The following is a 14292-nucleotide window of genomic DNA, read 5'->3' as shown; positions in this document are numbered from 1 at the left end:
ACAAAACCATTCAGGTCAAACCATATCTTTGGGTCTTCATTTCCTTATAAAGGTTCCCATGTCACATAAAAGTTAGATTAAATAAGTGTGTGTGCTTTTCTCCTGTTAATCTGTCTTTGTTTAATTTTCAGATCCATCCAGGGACCCTAAGAGTGTCAAGGGAAATGTTTTCCTCTTCTGCAATCCCAAATTTCCTCCTAACCTAAAGTTTTGATACCCACCATTACCTCTGCCTACAAGTCATTTTTCTCACCTGGTTATTTCATCTTGTATATTTCACTTAAGCATACTTCCTGGGTGAAAGTCGCTTCTCTACTCCCTTGCTGGGTCAAATTCTCCTACGATGGGCTATCATCACACTCATTTTCCTTCTTCATAGCATTTGTCACAGTTGTAATTTTACATTTGTTTGTGGGAATATTCGATTGATGTCCAACTCTGCCATTAGACTGTAAGCTCCACAAGGGCAGGAACCATATCTATTTCTGCTCTTCACATCCAATGATTAATACAACGAGCCTAGAATGGACAGATATTCAATAGCATTCATGGAATAAATGAAACACAATAAGGAAAGAGTGGAGAAGTGTTAGGATAATGTCACAGAAGAGGTGTCAGCTGTGTTGGGTCTTGAAAAGTAGACAGAAGGAACACATGAGCAGAGAGACAAAGAAATGAAACAGTCTGGCATCACTCAGTATGACTGAAGCTGTGGGGGTGATCTGTTTGGGGGAGGAGAATAGTAAAGGGTCAGAAATGAGGCTGGAGAGAATCAGGGACTAAACCGCAGAGGGCCTTTTGTGCGCTGCAAAGCAGTTTGGACTTCTGCCATGGGAAATCACTGAAGGGTCATAAAAAGGGAGTAAAATGATCATCAGATTTGCATTTTCGAAAAATCACTCTCACGGTAGTGTAAAGGATGTCCTTGACAGGTTGCTGTTGGGGACAGGGTGACCAGTTAGGAGGCCATTGTACAAGTCTACGTGAGAGATGATGAAGGCACAGAGCAAGACGGTAGCAGGGGATTAAGTGGAGTGGGCAGTTTCAAAAGATATTTAAGAGATGAAAATGACTGGCAATGGAGAGTAAGGTGGACGGACAAGTCAGAGTGTATCTCCCTGGTCTCTGGGCATCTGGGAGGGGGGCATGGTCATTAACCACGTGAGGGAATACAAGATACGAAGTCAATTTGGGTAGACGGCTGAGTGTGTTTCTAAACCCAGTGGGATTTAATATCTGAGAGGCTTGTGCCAGAACAATGGGTATCCTTCAAAGTCTTCCTTCTCCTCTTTCGTCAAATACTGTTTCAGCTGAGCACATAGCCACCTACGAGTGACCACAAAGCCCAGGCTCCCTCCATCCATGTGACTAAGCTCTTGATAGTAGAAGAGGAACCAAAGTGTGCAATCTCTGTCATGTGCTTAAAAAAAAAAAATTGTTGCATTTCTGCTTGGATAACCAGGACCTGGGTTAGCTTTAACTGTGCCAAAGGGACAACCCCTTAAAGGACGGCAGGAAAACACTACGGAAAGAACCAAAGGGTGAGTGAAGCAGATAGGCCGGACAAGCACTCCACTCCAACCACTTATTCTAGGGGGGGAAAAAACCTACTTACTTAATCCATTGTATCCTGGAGCCTTATTTAAGAGAGCTTACTTTATGGCCTGAATAACAGACTTTCAAGTAGGGAAATCTGGTAGGCAACTACCTACTAGATAATAGTCTGGACCTCCCAAAAGAGGTCTGGACCAACAATGGAGAACTGATACCTACTAGCATGTAGACAGTAGTCAAAACCATGGGAATAGAATAAGAGAACATTCTGAAGATGGACTTGGGTTTGCATCTAGGCCCCACTTGTTATTTTTTAAGTGATTTTGAGTCAGTTACATCTATGAGCCTGTATTATATAAGCCTGTAATAATACTTGTATTAATTAAGGTCACCCTAGCTGCTATAACAATAAATCTCTACATCTCAGTAGCTTATTTATTTATTCAAAGAAATTTACTTCCCATTTATATCAAGTCCAGTTGCATGCTGACTAGGACCCAGGCTCCTCTATCTAGTGACTCTTTCTCCTGTAGGACCTTGAAGTCCTTTGTTTACAGCCTTTCTCCTTCTATAGTCCATGGTGGAAAGGGCACACGTGCTCCTAACCACGTTAGCCTGGAAGGTACATAAACATTTCATTGTTGAGAACAAGCATTTGGCCCCAACAAAGGTAAAAGGGCCTAGGAAATATGGTAGTACCCGCCTTGGCAGTCGCTCCCCAGCAGAAACGCTACACAATGGAAATGGTACCGGAATCTTGGTGAACAGCAACCTTGAAAGTAATGTCTTCTGCTTATTGCAAGGATGAAAAGTGAAAATGGATGGATAATACACCTGACGGTATATCATGGCTAAAGGGCCCTCAATAATGTTAAGTCCTACCTTTTTCTCTGTTGGTTTCCCCTCTTCTTCCATTCCCACATACACTTCTTCTGTGTCCCAAACAGGCCTTATATGTTCCCACTTCTGTGTCTTTATTCACATTCTTGCCTTATATATAAAACCCTACGCCCATTTCTTCTCTTTGCTGCTCCACCAAAGCCACCTCTATCTATTTTTATAGACCAATCTCACAGCAATCTCCTGCAGTCAGTTGTTCCTAATTCTTCATGGCCAGATTAAACTCCTTTGAACCACCATCACCGTGCTTAAAACTCTTCCTGTAGCACTTACCAGACAGCTGTATGATATCATAACAATATATGTTTTTACCCTTCCTGACTACCTCCCAGCCTAAGCTGTAACCTCCCTGAAGACAGCAACTGCATTTAACTCCTCTTGTTCAAAGTGACTAAAAGAGTAAACTGAATTGAGACTTTGAATTCCAGAGACCAACACTTAGAGATCTGATATCCCCTCACAAAGAATGAAAAGGTTAACATTTATTTAGGCAACTCTAGAAAGGGGGGGACAAAAGCAGTTTGTCTTAAGTATTTATATATGCAGGTGATGACCACTTGAATTATTGGGAAACTGCTCCATTTCTTTATTTTATTTTGTATATCCATGAACAAGCATATGGTAAGATCTGCCTTTGAATAAAGCATGTACTTAACGAACAATAAAGCAACATATCTTTAAATATTATGATAACTAAGAACAACAAACAATTCTGAAGAGGCTTCTTTAAGAACTCTCCACTTTCATGAATCGAGGTGGTGATGTGGCAATTCTTCGGGTAATTTGATAAATGTCAACAACCAAACTATTTAAATCCACCCATCAGGGGAACTAGTCCCTGGACACTAGCTCTTTGGCCGAAGTCTGCCCATTGCTCATCCCACTGTTCACTAGGCTATCAGAACAATACTACCCTGGGGGCTGGGGCTGCAGTGGGGGTCCACTTTTATAATATCCCCCCTTTCTCTACCAGTGCCACAGATTTGAGCCTTCCAGGGCACAGGATTTCACTGGAACGTGTAAGGACAGTGTGTTCCAAATGGTGTTCTGTCGAGTACTAGACGTAGGAGGTGACCTTCACCCAAAGGATGCTACAATATGTCTAGAAGACATCACATACAATAATCCTCTCTCATATATTTACAGCACATATTAGGTATGTTGAAGGCTCTGAAATGTACCTGTCTGAAGAAATCTGTTAAACCCATTATTTCACACATTTTTCTACGAAGAAAGCTTTTGGGGCAAAACATCTGTTAACATCTTTCCTCAACAGACTGGGTTCCAGGAGGTCAGTGTTCCTTCACTGTTGCTCATCACATACTTCACATGGTATTAGACATTTTAATAAGTATTTGCTGAATTAATGAAAATCCCGTGGAAGCAGGGTCCTACAGAACATGCTTTATAAAACGATGTGATAAAAAATCCCACTTCTATGGAATATTTCAAATAAGAACAACTTCCCCAAGTGGGACGATCTCTTTGAATCTCTTATTTAAATCCCAATTTGTGAGGTAACTATTAAGAGTATACTGGCATTTCTTGTTTGTGGTCAGAAGATTTCTTTTTTCTCTTCCAACGATCTTAGTGTCAAACTGACCTAACCAAATATTTCAACATTTTTAGTATCTAGACCTGCAAACCCTAACATATATTGTGTATAAATATCTTGAGGGGACTATTAAGATTGCTGAATCCTAGGGATTCAGTATTTCGAAAGCAGGTCCTAGGATTCTACACTTTATACAAACATCTCAGGACATTTTGACATGGGGATTCAGGGGAAAAACACTCTCAAATATGCTGATCAAGAGACGTGGAAGAGGAGCCTTTGACTTGGTATCAGAAGCCTGGGTTTGAGCCCCAAATCTGTACCCTCACTACCTGTGTGGTCATGGGCAGTCACCTCTAAGTCTCACTTTCCTCCCTATGGGATTCACAATATTTCTCTGAACCCATCTACCTCGCTACTTTCCCACCCACCTCATAGCATTAAAAGCCAGCCAGTAGTCAACACACACTGTGTGCTGAATCAGCAAGTTCACCATCATTCTACAGTAGTCAACAAACTAATCACAGGAAGTGTTCAACACATAAGGTGTTTCTGCTGATGATTTAAAACAGGTAATACAGGGCTGGACCAATAGTACTGTGCGTATCCATGTCAAGCCACCCGACAAACTTCCACAGAACACTTGACTCAGGCTTATGGACCCAATATTGGCCAAATCACGGTGAAAGCCCAGCTACGTGACACTGAACACAATGCACTGAATGTTAAAATACTTCCCCTGCTTGGTACCAGACCTCTGAAAAGTGGACTCTTCACTCTTAAGTTGGCAAACAGCTAGAGTTAACTCTTTGGTTGGCATCTACACATTTACAAGAGGAAAGTTCTTGCTTACCAAGGATCCTCATTAACAATAATTAACCATGTTCAGATATTAGGATGCAATGGAATATATATAATGATAATACAGTATTTGGCATCTTTAATTCTCTCTCCATTCAGAAGATTCTTCTGGAGCCTGTAGCATTCGGGGTAATCGCTATGAACACTCCTCAGTCACACTGCATGAACCAGTCTTTTGAAAACCCAAGACAGAGGGTGGATGGTTTCCCAACTTTGTGGTATATTCTGAAGCCTGCTTTTTGGAATAGATCTGATACTGCTTGTTATTTACCTTTTGTGTCTAAAACAATGAAACAAACTCTTTCCTGACTGAAAGATACCTGCCTAAAAGACTAATGATTAAAGATTTCCAATGGGTGGTAAAAAAAATTTTTCCTGTATGTTAATTGATATTATTCTGTGAGTGTTGGTTTTTGTTGCCTTTCTGATTTTAAACTTCTAAATTTTACAAGTACTTGTTCCTCACCTCAAGTACTCAGTGGGTACCCAACCGATCTCTCTCGCTCACTGATCTGCGGTTAATGATAGCAGCAAGAGAACTCTGCCAAACTAAATTCATGCCATGATGTTTATTTTCTATATTTATTATTGCCTTCCTGCTTACTATGTTGATTGTGATCTATTTTCCTTGCCTGGGGCTCATGTTAGTGGTAACAAGTGTGACTGATTATAGGACTCACGCAAGTAAACAAGTGAATGAATCAAGCGAAGTCGGGCGACCCCATCAACAGATGGCAGGGACCACTGGACCCCCGCTGACTGCTGCCGGGACAGAATGCCGCAGTGCGGCCCCAGCATTCCTAGACGTTCCAGTGTTTCAAGAGAAGTCTGGCAAATAAGAGGTACTCAGTAAACACTGATTAAATCCATTAATACAGAGACTCCAATTTTCATCTGAAATCTCAAGATTTTAAATGTAACCAACAGGATGGAGTCGTAAGAACATGGACTCTGGAGCCAGACTACCTGGGTTTCAAAAATCTGACTCTGCCACTTATCAGCTATATGATTTGGGCAAGTTATATAAAATCTCCACGCTTCCCTTTTCTCACCTATAAAATGAGGGGAAATCGTACCTACCTCATAGGGCTGTTTGCGGACTTAAGTTTTTAACGTTTATTAAATCTTAAGGCAATATCTGGTACGTTGTAAGTGCTACACAAACAAGAAAACACACTAGAACTTCAAAATGCCTTATCATTTTCGCAAGTATTATTCCCTTTTTCCCCACCATAACTGGGGGATGAAGGTGTTACCCTGCAGAGAAGGAAACTCAGTTTCCCTCAAGATCTTTCAGGGCTGTTCAGGATGACAGCCATGCATGTGGGTCATGCAAGAACACCATGTGTGGACACTTAGAAAGAGTCCAGTGGTTTGCCCAATACGATATTCCATAACATGGCAGATGTCAGAATCCAGTCCATGAGTTCCAATGAGCAGAATCAGAGATGTGTCCATCGGTGTTCACCATAAGCTTTCTTCCTCAATAACTAAATAAGGAAATTAAATGAAGAGCTGGTTCAAACCACTGTTTGTTTTTTTTAACCCATAAATTAATTACCTAAAAACAGCCAAATTGAGAGAATCGGCAAAGCCTCAACACTTAATAATGTCAATTTCTGTTCTTCCTCTTTCATTAATTTTTGTTTTTAACATGTTTTGCAATAATTTAGTTTCTCTTCTCTCTGACTCCAAGACCTTTCTCCCAGGAGTTTTACAAGTATATCACCTGACTACACAGCCTGTGTGTGGCTGTGTGTTAAAAACTGCTAGGCTAGAAACACCTTTTCTTTGATCTTCCTGGTTGTTGTTGGTTTAAAGCATATCCTGAATGTTGTTTAAACAGAGGAGACTATTTGAAATTTCTTGGTAGATGAATTTGATAATGATAATTTAAAAAAAAACTACTGTCATCCTGAGATAAAACATCTCATTCAGCAGGTCCTGAATAACACAGGACTTCTTTGAAGAAAAAGGTCAATGTAGCCATAGCTGTTTCCTTTTCTTGTACAACAGCAGTAACTTTACACACTCCCTGATAATCTACATTTGATAAAGTTGCTCTCTCGCATTGCAGAAGAGTTTTCTCTTTTTTTAGGGTTTAGCATTTTAAATTTTTATTTTGTCTTGTGTTTAATCTGAGTTTTAGCATGGGTGAGGAATGTACCTATTGTTAAAAATAACTTCTACTAAATTGGACTTTATCAAAATTAAAAACTTTTATGAATTGCAGGGTAATACCAAGCAGGTGAAAAACAACCCAGAGAAAGGGAGAAGATATAAATATTTGCAAATCGTATATCTGCTAAAGATCTATTATTCAGAATACATAAAAACTCTTATAATTCAACAACAAAAAGACAAACAACCAATTTCAAAGGAGGCAAAGACAGTGAATAGACATTTCTCCAAAGAAGATATTCAAATGGCCAACAAGCACATGAAAAGGCACTCAGCACCATTAGTCATTAGGGAAATGCAAATCAAAACCACAGTGAGATACCACTTACACTAGGGTGGCTTTAATTTTTTTTAATAAAATAAATAAATAGTTAAATAAAAATAAATATTTAAATAAAAAAATAAAGATTAAAAATAAATATTTAAATAAAATAAATGTTGACAAAGATGTGGAGAAGTTGGACCTCTCAGACATTTTTGGTAGGACTATAAAACTGTGCAGCCACTGTGGAAAGCAGTCTGGTGATTCCTCAAAAAGTTAAACGCAGAGTTAGGAAACGACCGAGCCAAGATCTGAAAACATAGGTTCAAACAAATTTTGTAATGAATGTTCACAGAGCATTATTCATAATAGCCGCAAGGTGGAAACAACCCAAATGTCCATCAACACAATGTGGTATGTCCATAAAATCCAATATCATTCAGCCATAAAGAAGAAGGAAGTACTAACACATACTACAACAGGGATGAACCTTGAAAATACTCTGTTAAGGGAAAGAAGTCAGGCACGAAAGGCCAAATGTTAAATGATTTCAGTTATAAAATGTGCACAACAGGCAGATGCATAGAGACAGAATGCAGATTAGTGGTTGCCAGAGGTGGAGGTGGGAGAGGGAGAGATTGCCTAATGGGTACAAGGTTTTCTTTTGGGGTGATGAAAATGTTCTGGACTTAAATAGTGGTCATGGTTGCACAGCACTGTGAATATAGTAAAAAGCCATTATGTTCTATGCTTTAAAACGACTTAAATGTTGGATTTTACGGTATCTAAAATTTTGCCTCCTTAAAAAAAAAAAAAATACTGGCTTGAATCCCCAGTAGGTAAAGCAGGAGCTTCTTCTTCCCTGCAAAGTAACTTCACACGATACCTCACTCAAATAATGTTAAGGAGTGAAATATTGCATCTAGAAGATCAGTGGCTGACAAGCTGTCCTATTTCCTCTATTTCACTAGGCCATTTGTCATTAACCCTTTTGCTCTTGAATGGCATTCTTGGTTCATCAGTTTCCCTGTAAAAACACCAACTTTTCCAATGTTACATTTCCACTTCCAGATGTTTCCTGTTAATAGTTTAGCCAATTTAGCCAGCACTGACCGATTAATGAACATATGTGGGAACCTTCTCTCTTCGAAATTACATTAAAATGCTTATTTAAAATAATAAAATATTTTATGACTCTGGTAAGAAGAGTGATGTGATTTATCATAAATCAGTAATTTGAATCTTAATGTACATGAGATAAATGAACAGGAAACAATGACATATAGAAAAAACTTTTTAAATTGGAGAAAAACTAATCATTCAGTAGGCCTCCCTGAAAAAGAAGATATATATTTCTTTTATATACATATGTTTTATATTTATAAAATATATATCTTTTCTTCCAAAAAGAAATGTCTTTTTAACTATTAAAATATAAACAATAAAATAGCAATTATACAAATGGGTCAGTAGAATGTATTATATGCTCCAAATTTAATTTTTCTGAGCTGCAAACTTTCATGTCAACTAGGTTATATAAAGGGAAATGTCGAAAGAATTTTAAAGTTGGAAAAAAATCTCCTCTGAATCTATAAACAATCTGTATTTGTTAAGCAGTTGACAGCAGACACCGTTACGATCAGAGGATATAATTGTAAAGAAGCATGACAAAGTTACATGGAAAGTTCTGCAAATAAATCTAGCTGCCAATGGATTTCAAAGATACAATTTCCTGAAATTACGTTAAATACCTAAGCTATGATTTTTTAAATCTCAAAGAAAATTTCTACATAAAAAGCCACGTGTATCTTTCGTGACATGTCTACTTAAACATTAATATGACTGGGTTTATTCCACAGAGGCAGAAGGAAACAAAAGAGCAAGTATTTAGATAATATGAGTTTTAAAAAAAAGCCCCTCACTTTCATCTCAAGTAAGCCTCTCTTTCAGGTGAAAGCAACGATGGTTTTAGCCAGAACCACCTGGAGAATTGCAGAGGGAATAACCCTGTCTCACAGAAGCTAAGCATATCTGGTTCATGTACTGTTATTGCAAGGAAATTTGAGAAATATAGAAACTGAAACCAACTGTTGAAGGTGAACAAGAACTAGATGAAAAGAAATGTGGATACTTTATGTCAAAATTAAGTGAGACGGAAGAGTGCACAGAAGACTTTACAGATAGCATATGTATTCGATGGTCCAATTCTGAAAATGCTTGGTCAGAATATACATCTGAACGTGTGGCCAAAATAGTCATGTAAGTGGAGAATTCTTTTTCCTCATTTAAGGGGAAAAGTGAGGTTAAACTGGTGAAACACAAGAGGCAAGCATGGAGTTAATGGAACTTGTTTGCCAAGCAGAGTCACTTAGATCTTCTCTGGGTTCTCCTTAACCCCTCTTTCCGCTGGTGTTGCAGACCTCAGCTCTTTGCCCAGGTATGTGCAAATTTATGATCAACTGCAATCTTGGAAGGAGACTGAACTCAGCTCCTCTAAGTTTTCACTTCTTCATAAGAGAAGTCTCGTATAAAGAACAGCACAAAAGCTAGGAATTGGAATTGCTGGAGTCCTGGGGTTACTGACCCGAGAAAGACTGGTGATGGGCATAGGGAAAGGAACTGCTCCAGCTTTTAGGAAAAGTGACCCCTCCCTTCATCCATCCACACACACCCAGCAGAGTCAAAGGTATATCTGGGGAAAGGGATAGAGAGGCACTGGAGTGGGTCCTATCCTCTGCTTTAGGCCCCAGGTGACCCAGTAGCGCAGCTCACAGCAATATGAAAAGCACAACTTAAGGACTGTCAGGTGTTTATGATCTAAGATCATCTAAGAAGGGCGAGGCCTGCTCGCAGGTGGGCACAAGTGGCCTTCTCTGCCAAGCCCCCCGCCCCCGCCCCCGTCTCCATCACGTGTTAGGGCTTATAGGTCACAGACCTGAAGAATTTGTTAAGAGGACAATCCCTAGTCCTGTCTCCTTCCAGGGTTCCTTGAAAGCATGACCTATTTGGAGAGAGTGTAATTTCTTCTTCCATGCAGGTAAGTTCACTTGGAAACTAAGCGGCCTCCCCGTTCTCCGCCTTCACCTCCCCTTCCTTACACACCAAGTTTCTTCTCTTATTTTGTCTGGATGGTGGTAGGTCATTTTTACTCAATCTGAGGAAGAGAACTGGGGGTCTTTCCTATCTAAAGCCCCCGCCTGCGGGTAAAGCCTCAGGAGTCTGGAGGCCCCGCAACAGAGGCAGAGCGTGGCAAGGCAGGGACGGGAAAGAATCTGCAGCCGGAAGGGAGAAAAAGAAGGGTCCAGGGCTATCGCACGCAGAGAACTAAGCCAGAGCCCAGGACAAGTTTATTTTACTTCGCTGAGCCCCAAAAGCTCCCAAGTTCTAAGATCCCGTCAGAGACGGGGGAAAAGCCCTACCGGTTCCCCAGATTCCTGAAAGCATAATGATTTGGGCAAGTACTCCTCTCCCACCGGCGTCCCGGAGCCCGCGCGCAGCGCGCCCCTGCCGACCCCAGGTTCTGTGCAGAAGTAGAACCGCAGGGGTTGCGGCGAGCGCACGCTGGGCCTTCTCCGTCTTTGACTAGCTCCTGAGCGAAGCGTGTCGCACAGCCCTGGGGACAGGGAATTTGCATGTGGCTGAGGGTCGCGAGCTGGGGAAACTGCGCAAGTGAATCAAACCGCGGGCAGAGGCGCATCCACCAGCCGACCAACGTCAGAGAACTTGGGGTGAGGGTGGATGCTCTTGGGCTAACTCCAACGCTCTCTCGAAACATCGTGCTCTTTTCCAAGGAGGCAAGGAGGAAGACAGCTAGCTAGAGCACACCTTCCCTTTTATCCTGTCTTTTCTCTGACTCATTTCCTCCTAACTTCCATCTTTCTTACTTTGATCTCGCTGTCTCCTTCCCTCCTTTTTCTTCCTCTTAGGACTTAACGAAAAGCCTCCAGACTCACACAAACCCGTGACAGGAGAGCCGAGTGGCATTTACTCTCGGGGGATGGGCTGGGAGGAGAGATACTAAGACATCGCACCCCCAATCCCTGAATCCCTACCTTTATGGGTCCCTGCCGCTAGTTTCTGGCTATAAAATTGTAATCAATTTGCCATCTACGCATAACCACGCCTGCGGCCCAGGGATAGAAGGAGAAACCTGCCTGTGCTTTTAACTTGGCAGTCGAATTTCTGAAAGCTGTTTTGGGCGGGCCGGGGTGAGAATCCGGGCAGCTCTGGGCCAGGGAGGGGCGGCCCCCATCCGGTCTGAGCCAGATGGTCTCTTCAGAGTGAGCAGAGGGGGGAACCTGTGCTCAGACCCCTCCCCCGTTTCTGTGCCGGGAACCCTGGGTGCACGCACTTTGGAAAGTCAAGTTCCCTCTGGGGCACCGCCACAGACCGGTGCTGAGATTTCGCTCAACACCAGTCTATCCACAGGCAGACCGAGCGCTCTGGGGAGGTGGCCGCAGGGGGATTGTGTGCTATCCACCGTGAGAGGAGATATTGGTGGCGGGTAAGAAGCTAATCAGCGAGGGCACAGGGCCCTAAGCACGCGACCAGCGAGGCCGCAGTTGTTCCCTCACTGGTTCCTAACTTCTCTCCACTTCAGCGCTGGGGCTCAGATCTCCGGCCAAACGGTTCCGAGCCTCCGGTTATTTTCAGTCACAGCCTTCTCCACCCCCCAAATGTCGCACCTGGTCTCTGGGGGGAAAGGGTGGTTTGAAGAGTCCTGCGCGAGGCTCATGGCCGCCGCCGCGCGCCTGCGGGAAAGCCGGCCGGGCCGCGGCCCCGAGCGCATAGCCCTTTCCCGAGCCACGCGCGCGCGCATGCCGCTCCTCTCGCCCGGGGCTCGGGAACATTTCCTGCCTGCCAGGCTCCCCGCCCGCTTCACTTCTGGGTTCTAAAAACACAGAAGCATCGTCTAAGGCGCTGGCAGGTAGAAAAGGGAGACAAGGTCAAGGCCCACGGACGGCCACGATCCGCTTGCGCCCTTGCTGTCTCCGCAAGCGAGTCCTGTCCATCGCCGCGGGGCAGAAAGGTTGTCGCAGCGCCCAATTCTACCTGTAATTCAGGGACTTGAGTCTATTTCCCGACTACCCTCGGCCAGCGCCCACAATCTTCCCTCCTTTCGCCCGGAGCGGTTTAAGTCATCTGCCCCCCCCCCCGTCCCCCATTGTAGAGGGATGGTTCCAAAGAGCGAGGCTTCGTGAGCACCGCATTCCCATCCTGCAGTCGGGCGGTGCCAAGGCAAAAGGAAAGGTCTCGCTCTGAACGCGCCTCATCCCCTTCCGCCGCGCGCGGGGCCGCGCTCCAGGCCGCCTCCGGTACGCGCCTCCCCCTCCCCCAGACCCACAGAGTTTTCTTCTTTAGAAAACAGACGTGCCCAGCCCCCCCCTCCGCCTCCCACGTAAAGACCAGTCGCCTTTTTTGTGCCCAAACTCAGCTGGAAGTTGAGTGCAGGGGAGAGTCAGAGAAGCACGGAAATAGACAATGAGGAAGGAGAAATCAAAGCGGGAGGAGGGAGAAGAAAGGAGCTGGAGGTCGCAGGGGCAGAGGCGGAGGCCAGCCCTAGGGGCGCTGGGCCGGAGGCCGAGCGGCAGCGTCTCCCCCGCGTCCGCCCGCCCGCCCGCGCGCGCGCTGAGCCCGGTTAGGCGCGGACTCACATGGTCGGACTGCAGAGCCGCTCTCTCAACTACCGCCAGTGGGTGGTTTCGGGGCTGCCCGCGAGGTGCCCAGCTGCCTGCGGCGTGAGGGCAGAAACAGAACAGTACAGATCACGGGACACGACCGAGACGGGCCGCTCGGCGCCGCGGGGACTTCTCTCACTTTGCAAAGGAAGCGGGCACGGGGATTCGGGCTGCCGAGTGTAGCCTATAAATAGCGAACTTTTAGACCGAATCAACTAACAAATGAGATGCGCGGGCGTAAATTTGCGCCGGATCCCCCTTTCCCGGGATGACCCTCCCTCCCTCCGCCTCCCCCCACACATCCCTCCGCCGCAACTCTCCAGGCAGGATTTGGGAGGGGGACAGATTGGGGGGGATGGGATTTAGTTTTATTAGAATTTCCAGTAGTTCTGTTATTTTTGCAAGGAGGGGGGTTACTCCGCCTCTTTGGCTCCCCCCACCGCAACCCCAGTTGGGCACTAGAGGCACCAGCTGGGAAGGGCAAAGGCCCAGGAGAGCGAGGATCCTAGGGCTTGGCTGTAGAAGCAGGGACGGGGAAGGGCACACGGAGCCGGGTTCCCCCTGGGATTACGTGAGGAAAGCGGGATACTGCCAGAATTTGAGCTTTTCTTGAGCCGCCAGGACGGGAATTTAGATAACCCCGTGTTTGGGAGGGAACTGCGACACAGTGAGGGCAGAAGGCACAAAGGAGTTCGTAGAGTGTAGGTTTCCTCTCCCGGGGTCAACCGTAACACTCCAGGGCTAGCAACACCCTCCCCCCGCAGCAACTTTACTTGACCTCGGTCATGACCCGCCGAGGTTACGGAGGCGTGCCCCGGGGTCACGTCCTCGCTCGCCCGGGGGCCGCAAACTCAGAGGCAGCGCGCCCTGCCCGGTGGCGCCCTGGAGCCGGCCGCCTTTTCGCAGAGCCGGCGCACACCTGCCGACCGGAAGAGATCCTTGTGACTGTGAGTCCTGACGGCCACTCGCCGCCCACCCTCCCGCTTTCCTTGAGCCAGGGCCAGACTGCGAACGCTGATTGGGTTAGTAAGACTTTCATTTTTATGCCAGGTGCTTTCTCAAAAATAAACCCACCCCCCGAGAACGACAGACGCTAGCTCTCCACTCCAAACTCCCCAATTCAAGAGTTTGCTTCGCTAAATGTATCCTGGGTGTCTCACATCAACCATAGTCAATGGTATGGTCTAATAGAGTTGGCTGTGGGGGGGACTGAGAAATTGAGGACGCTGCAGGTGAAAGGAGGTTGCACGGATTCTCTTTGGAGGCTCCATAGTCGAGGCAAGGCCTGCAGAGCAGGGAGC

This window comes from Orcinus orca, chromosome 1 (genome assembly GCF_937001465.1).
Source record: "Orcinus orca chromosome 1, mOrcOrc1.1, whole genome shotgun sequence".
NCBI lineage: Eukaryota > Metazoa > Chordata > Mammalia > Artiodactyla > Delphinidae > Orcinus > Orcinus orca.
Note: the sequence above shows the minus strand (reverse complement) of the source record.